This window comes from Oryzias latipes, chromosome 24 (genome assembly GCF_053564925.1).
Source record: "Oryzias latipes strain Hd-rR chromosome 24, Olatipes_Hd-rR_3.1".
NCBI classification, from domain to species: Eukaryota; Metazoa; Chordata; class Actinopteri; order Beloniformes; family Adrianichthyidae; genus Oryzias; species Oryzias latipes.
The window spans coordinates 12,325,814-12,333,994 of NC_136260.1; the positions used below are offsets into that span (position 1 = coordinate 12,325,814).

Consider the following 8,181-nt stretch of genomic DNA (forward strand, 5'->3'; position numbering starts at 1 on the left):
AAACATGCAGAACCCGTACAGGTCAACCCCTGCATGTGTCAATGGCTTAAATAAAGGAGACAAATCTAGAAACGGCGACCGCTGGGGGGCAGGTATAGCTAAAACAACCTCTCTTGAAAGGGTCCAACAGCATCGGTTCCCACATCTTTAAAATCAGAGTTGTACCAATTTCAAGTAACTAAATATTTTTTGTTTGTTTGTAAACAGAAGGGAATTTGTCCATCAGTTTGCTCAAACCCTTCATGTGTCACACGGTTACTGGAGATGGGACTATCCCACCGACTGTTGGGCGAGCTACACCCTGGCCAGGTTGCTAGTCCATCACAAGGTCATTCAAATCGTTATTCCTGTTGAATTTAGAAAACCATTTTAATTTTTTAATACCTGGGCTGTTGCTTGCAACACCTTAATAACACACGCTACATGACATACTGTATACATTTTCAGTGTACATTTTCGGCCATTTATGTGATCAACGTGAATCAGCTGAGTCGGACGGCTTTTCTTCATGACAGTTGTCATGGTTTGGGTTTCTTTGTATTGGTTTTTGCTTACCGTCTTGTTTCAGTCATGTTTGAGTTCTGTTTCCTGTTTTATTTTGAAAGGTTTCCTGTTTTTTCATGTTTTTGAGCTATACTTCCTTGGTCCCATTCTGCCCTGATCATGATCACCTGTGTCTTGTCAGTCCTGTCTGTATATAAGTCTTGTCTGCCTTCCTCTTGTGCTGGTCCATTAATGTCTTTCATGTAATGTCTCTAACGTCTCTTCCCTGACTGTCTTCTTCCATGTTTCCACGTTTATGCCCACAGTGAGTTTTAGTTGTTAGTTTAGTTCCTGCACTGCAGCGCTTTTAGTTTAATGAACCCCTTGCCCTGGAACCTTGTGCTCCCGTCTCTGCATTCTGGGTCCTTCATGCTCCCCACCTGACAACAGTATGTTGAGTACGTAAGCACTTCCTTGCTGTATATTGTTAAATATCTGTGCAAAGCTGTTTTTCTCTGCTTCAGAATCCCCTGGAGTTGTGTTAATTGCAACCAGGAATTGGTTGAAGAGTTACGGTAGCTGAAAGAATGTACACATCAGAGCTAATGCTCCAAAAGTTGAATAAAGGTTGAATGAAAAAACAAAAAAAAACAAACGCTTCATCCCAACTCTGTAGATCAACACGCAAAAAATTTTAACCATATTGAGTGTCTGGATATGTTTTTATTTGATTATCAGCGGTCTGGTGAAGCGAGAAACCAAAGCAATGGAAATTTTGACAACTTACTTCAAAATCCAGAAGTGACTTATTTAGCGTTCATGTTGCATTATTAATGTGAGTGACGGGGAGCAAATAGACCTCGACCGTCCTCGGACTCGTGAATTCGACAGGACGCAAATGAGAGCTGACCGCCGCGCTACAACAAACCTAATGCTGTCTGTGCTTCACAAGGACGACGGCATCCACGTCCTCCATCTAATTACCTGGGAGCTTGAATCAAACATGAGTTTGACACCTCTGCTGATTGTACAAATGTCTGCATGCAGAATCCATCAGGTACCATCTCCATCAACCACCAACCCGTCTCTATGAAACTGTCTGACCCCTCCCCCGCCTCCCTGACAACCACAGATGCTTCTGAAGCAACATTTTCTCCGTAAGTTCACCCTCATTTTTAAGGAATGTGCAGGCTGTTTTTAGTTGTTTGTTTTGTTTAGCTCCGAGCAGCCGCCGCAAAACAACCCGATCAGCACTTCCTGCAATTACCGAATAGACTGAGAAAGCAGTGGCTTGATTTAGCCGACTGCGGGGACTGCCACTTTCTATTATCTTTGGATCTGTGATGATTTATGCTTAGCGTCTCCTTCTCACTTGCAGCCTCTCTCTTCTTCCTCTTTCCTTTCCTGTACCTCTCTCCCTCTTTTTCTGCTCCCCCTGTCGACGACCCTGACGGCCACAATACCAGATGTCCGCGCAAACCAAGCGAGAGGAAGTCGTGGCCTACGTGATACGGCGATGAAAGCAAGGCCGGCGCACTAGGGTGCGAAATAAACAAGGGGGGGGGGGGGGGGGGGGGCTGAAACCCGAGATTATGCAAGCGTATTCCTCAGAGGAATTCCTACGCAAAGCAAATAATTTTACCAGTGATTGTTCCACGGTTACTCGCAGGGCAGCAGGGACTTCAATGCGTTAGCTACTCAGCATCATGCAAGACTGTAACCGTGGCAAGCTGTTCACTGCCACCCTGGGGACCAGAGTGCTCGCCGCTCGCTGTAATAAATCAGATTTTCCTTTCTGTAATTAAAGCATTTAAATGCACACAAGTAAAATCAACAAATCACCTTGGGAAGGACGTGTTGTGTTAATATTCAACATTACACAGCAGCGTAGCGCTAATAAGTTCTAAATAACATGTATATTTACAAAAAGTGGCTTAAAAACTAAAATGGACTGTTGGGAGAGAAGAGTTAAAAATGAAAATCTGCATTGAAAGGGCTAGAAACGTTTACAATTACCGAAAAAGGCTTGCTGGAAAAGTGAAAACCTCTTATTCAATACGCAACCAGCTATGATTCAACTGTAAATTCATTTTTCCATCACTTATGGATTAGTGGGGAATATTTTGCATATATTTTCAACTCTGTCAAACAGCTTTTTAGGTTTATTTTAGACATAGAAGCTCTTTAAAGACCCACTGCAATAAAAATAGTGATTTTAGCATGTTGTTGTGTCCTTTTTCTCATGATGGAGGCATTTCGGAGTATTTCTTTATTCAAATCATTGTGAATCAGGATCAGACGAAAACATCTGCTTGCCTGCTTCAAGCTCTCTGTAATTGGGAGGGGAATGGGGTGGGAGACAGTGTTAACAGATAGGTGTGGGGAAGTGCGGGCGGGCCCTCCAGCCCACAAGTCAGAATTTCTAATGAACCCTTGCCGCTCTGCAGAAATTATGTCCTAAAAAACAAGAGGATTTTGATTTTGGCTAAAAACGGCATAATCATAAAAAAAAGAAACCGCGAAAGCTTTGCAAATAGATCAAAGATGATCAGAGTGGAACTTTAGAACAGTTTCTTCTAATCTGTTAGGGTTTTTAGACTGTGATTGCATCCAGTGTGTTATTTCTTTTTAACCCAGGAGAACCAAGGAGGAATTTTTTTCTGTGCTTTAATGTAGACTTGACTTTTTTGTTGTCAATTTTTGGTAGCAGCAATTAATAGCATCCAAAAAAAAAATAATATATTAAAATGGTTAAATGATAAGAGTAAACTGTTTCCACAAAGGTTCAACTTTGGGCTGTTAGAACTCTGGAGGCATAAAAACTCATCTGATCTCTGGAATCAATCTTTTTTCACCTGCAAGTGATTTTTTAAAATTTTGATTCAGCAAAAACAGTGTGAGTGCAAACAGAAGTGAAACAGAGATGAAATATTGACACGAGCCATGAGTCAACATGTGATTTGTAAAGCTCGAATCAAGAAAAAGTTGAGAAATGCTTTGTGGGTAGATGTGGTGCAGGGAGGAATTATACTAATGTCAGAGGAATCATGGGCCTAGCTAATTTTCCTCTTTAGGCTTTTTCTTTCCTGGTAAATGCTTATTCCGGTAACAAATAACTAATTGTCAATGTACGATGTTTCCCGAAGATTAGGCGACTCAAAATAAAGGTGTGAAATTGTAGCATCATCGTGGTGTGAAAATGCGCTAAAGGAGCTCTGTGGAGGTTGCTATCCCTAATGACTGTAACTCTTCAGACCTACTTTCTTTGCTTTAAATTACCCACAGGCTCCACACACAAAAATAAATAAATACAATCCCATGACTTCCGGACTGAAGCTCATTAAGAAAAAAACAAAAGTAACTGGAGCCAGGTGGGGGTCCAGTCTGAAATGACTAAGTGGGAGTGGGAAAGTAGGATCGTTTATCCATCCACAATTGTCTAACTGACCGTGTTCCGGCAGTCCTAGATGCCTCTTTTTAAAGGTTTATCATCGTAATCCATGTACCATAATGCATTTGGACCCCTGCATCTATACCGCCAACAGCGTAAAGAGTCGTAAATCTTCTTCCGATAAAGAATCTTCTTCTGAAAAGGTCCAGTTTCCTTAAAATTCTTGTCAGCCTCCGAGTATTACCGATGAAAAAATGCTGACTCACTAATAAACTTTTGTTGTTGTTTATATATTATATTGAAAAGCTGCACTTTGTGGTGGATATGACTGTGAAAAGCCACATAAACGAGCTGAATGAAAGTCTCCAGGCGCCGCAAATGCTTGAAGCTGTTCTGTCATTCGAGTGCAAGCTGGCAGTCTATGCCAGAGATGTACCGCTGCGTTTTACCCTTGCACTGACTTGCCTGCCATTTGCACAGAAATCAAACTTAACTGTATTCATTTGATTTTATATACTTTACCTTTTCAAAAGGCTGCTGTTTTCTTTTTTATAAACGCAGGCTGCGTTTTATTGCACTCTGTTTAGTTCCCAGAGAGGGGCAAGTCATGCACGTTCCATTTTATTGTTTTTTGTTCGAATCCTCAAAATAAAAATGACATCAAAAATCGGATTTCTTTATTAAATTTCTTTAATTTTATCAAAGCAATGAAATATAATTCATTGATATTGTAATGAAGTTAAACTTGCACAACAGAGCAGTCACTTGACGAGTTGTTCTCCGCAGAATGCACTGCAGGGCAAATAAACATTTAATCGTTAATGCTCATTATGTATTTGTAGCAACTTAGTCATTTTGATAGCAGGCTAATATAGATACATATCGCATGTGTTGCCTTCATTGTAAGGCTTAAATAGGGCTTTTAATATTTTGCGGCTCCAGACATATTTGTTTGTTTTTTTTTGGTCCAAAATGGCTCTTCCAACATTTTGGGTTGCCGACCCTTGACCTAGACCTTATAAAATGAAAACTAATTATGGTGAAATATTATCACTTGTGCTCGTAAAATTTCGACTTTTTCCCAATAATTTTACAACTTTCTTCTAATCAAATTACGACTTTTGTCTCACAAATTTTCCACTTTTTTCTTGTGATTTTTTTCCTTCTCTTTTTTTTTTTTAAATCGTAATTTTGCAACTTTCTTCTAAAAACAAATGACATTTTTTTCCCATAATTTTAGGACTTTATTCTCGTGAATGAATTTTTTTTTTAATAATGGTCCCAACACTCCACCGTAGGGAAAAGTTATATTAAGTTTTTTTTTAAACATGTAGAATATGCTGGGCTGGTTACTCCCTGCATTTCTAACAGCGGTTAGTTGATTATTTTTTATTTACTTGTTTTTTTAAATGTTGTTGTCCACGCTATCGCTACAGGAGTCGCCACCTGTGGGAATCAGCTTTCACTGATTCCCACAGGTGGTGTGCCCCGACACAACCTTGTATTTTAACTGGGCTGGGGATCCAGCACAGGGAGACCCACTTTTGGCCACATAGGTAGGCAGTAGCAAGAAGGGTTTTGCCCAAGGTCCCACACTGGACATTCATCGCTCTCCCTGGGAAACGAACCGTGGTTTCCCATCCGCCAATGAACCATCCAGTTGCCACTTTTACGTGTTTTTTTAAAATAAAAAAAAAAGTAATTGCTGGTTTTTACATTTTTCTAAATTTTGATGCTAATGTCTTCCCTTTTACTGAAAATGAATATCGGCTCCAAATATTGGTTATTAGCCATCTTGACTACTAATATTTGGTATCTGCCCTGAAAAAACCCTATTGGTGGATGTCTAGTCAGTAGACGGGGCTACAACTCCCAATCATCCCCATGGAGCTGAATTTAGCCAAAAGCAGTGACATTCTGAAACCTTCAGCAGCCAGAAAGCCTTTCTTCCTGTTTCTCCCCAAACCCGACCGGCAGGCCAGACACTGTTCCAGTAATTGAGTGAGTAATGGGCTTATTCCACTGAGTGGTTCTCTGGGTTTACTCAATACTGGGATGTAAATCCTGTGGCAAATGGCAGATTAGAGGAGGAGAAAATGCTTAGTGGAAATAAAAAGCTACACACAGAAGTACAGAACAAAAGAAAAATCTGTTGTACAGTTATTCCCATGCGCTAAATTCAGCTGAACTCGACGCTCGAGTCATTTTCATCAACCTTCTGCTTGGTGATTTGATGGTTCCGTGTCAAGACAACACCATTTTTTTTATAAATATTTAATTCCCCTTCTTTTTATTTGTCTTTCACTCCAGACACAGTGCCCACATACATCATATCTGCCTAAAACTGTCAGAAAGGAGTTTTTTTTCTTCTCTGAACTCACAATGCTACGCAGACTGACAATTAGCTTTCACAAAAAAAAAGAAAAAAGGAAACCTTCAGCTTCTATTGAATATTTGACACATCCATCTCCCATCAGACTCAGAAGTTTGAATTTGGCTGTGATTTTTTTCCATTTCCACACAATTTCTGTTTTCATGTTTACATTGCCCACTTTGTCTTAAACAGCACTGACTGACCACGCTTTACTCCTGGAAGCGCCCAGTCATGGCCGGACCCCTCACAATTAGCAGCCCGACAGTCCCAAAGTTTACAGTTAAAACAAGCAGCTCAAAGTCAAAGCAAACACATGAAGGGGAAAGGGTGCCGAAACCCGCCACACGCCGCCAAGCTCAATATTTTCCAGGGGGGGCCTTGTTATGCCGATGCTACAGCGGAGATGGTAGTCGTGATCTCATTTGTTAAATATTGTTTTTACCATGTTAGGCTACAGGCTTCTCTTTCTCTTGTTCCAAACACACAAACGATGTGGATTTCTTTGTGCCGCGTCTATAAATCTCCGTTTTTGCGGGAGACTGCTGCAAAGACGAGGAAAGGGGGTGAGTGTGTTGGGCTAGTCAGGCTCGGGGTGGGGGGTTAGTGGCCGGGGGCCAATTAAAATACAGATGTCTGACTGTCGGTGTAATTCCATTCAGTCATGATTTACATTTAGAACAGCCACCAAGGCCTGCCACTCCGCGCTCACGCAGGAAATCGAAGCTGACTCCGACCTAATGAGAAAAGTGAACCTCTCGAACTTTTACGAGACTTTCGCCTCAAAGAAGCCTTGCAACTTTGCCCGTAATATGAAAGCCCCCTTCAGCTAATCACCCATTGACAGGGGAGGCCGACGCATTAGGTGCATTAGGACCTCAGAAACCAATTTCACTTTGCAGCACTGGCGAAAAAAAAAAGAAAGAGGAAAGCAGGGCAGGAAAGTCCAGCTCTGGTGCGGCTCTAATTTGGCTGCCTATTCCCAAAAAATAATAATCATAGAGAAATAATTTGCTTAATTTAGACAAGACATACTAAGTAGTTTACTTTTTCTGTTTATTAAAAGATTTGATCAGGTTGAAGGATCAAAGTTTTTCTTAACTCTACTGTGAAAAATGTCAAAGAAAGAGGCTGGGTGGAGGGAAAGCCAAAGGAAGGACTAAATAAAAAGAGCGTGCAGCAGCAGAATTGTGTTTATATACATAATACATCTTAGTTTATATATATTCCCAAGCACCGGTTAGTTTGAGAGTCTCAATGTGATCTCTCAACAAAAATCTTTTTAATAAGGGTCTTAACTATTGTTCTTGTTTAAATATATTTTAGTAATTATGTTATATTACTTCATGTACTCTTTAATCCTTCCAATACGTTTTTTAACATTAAATTCTAATTTAACCATTGTTTATTTTATCAAATTAACATAGTGTGTTATCCGCACTATAAGGTGCATCTAAAAGCCTTTTTTTATAATGAAAAAAGGACTGTGTTCTACTTTACAGAATAAGTAGAGTAAACTTAATGTGTGGCACCTTTCACATATAAAATCATGAGGTTCTTAACAAAGTAAAATGGTAAAGGACAGAGAAACAGATTACACCAATAAATAGAAACATGGTACAGAACAGTTATTTAAAAAGCAGCATCTTCAGCCGTTTCTTTCGCCATAGTCGGTCAGGTGAAGCGATAAGGGCACAGCGTTCCACAATCATGGGGCTACTGCTTGGAAAGCGAGGTCAACTCGAGGTTTGTAACAAGTCTTTGGGACTTTAAGTAGGTTCAACGCAGAAGACCAAGGGGGGCGACTGGAAACATATGGTACAACCATTTTGGAAATATAGCCATTAAGAGCTCTAAAAATCTGAACTAATATTTTAAAAATCAATTGTAAAATTAATGGCTAGCCGATTTAAAAAGCATAAAACAGGTGAAATAT

General features: G+C 40.2%; 1 long non-coding RNA gene across 1 annotated transcript; it reads left to right on the plus strand.

Annotated features, from left to right (window-relative positions):
* Window positions 1–292: 292 nt before the first annotated feature.
* LOC144990160 (uncharacterized) lies at window positions 293–3,114 on the plus strand. Its single transcript, XR_013654139.1, has 3 exons — window positions 293–941; window positions 1,531–1,640; window positions 1,950–3,114. It is a non-coding gene; the product is annotated as an uncharacterized LOC144990160 (long non-coding RNA).
* Window positions 3,115–8,181: the final 5,067 nt, after the last annotated feature.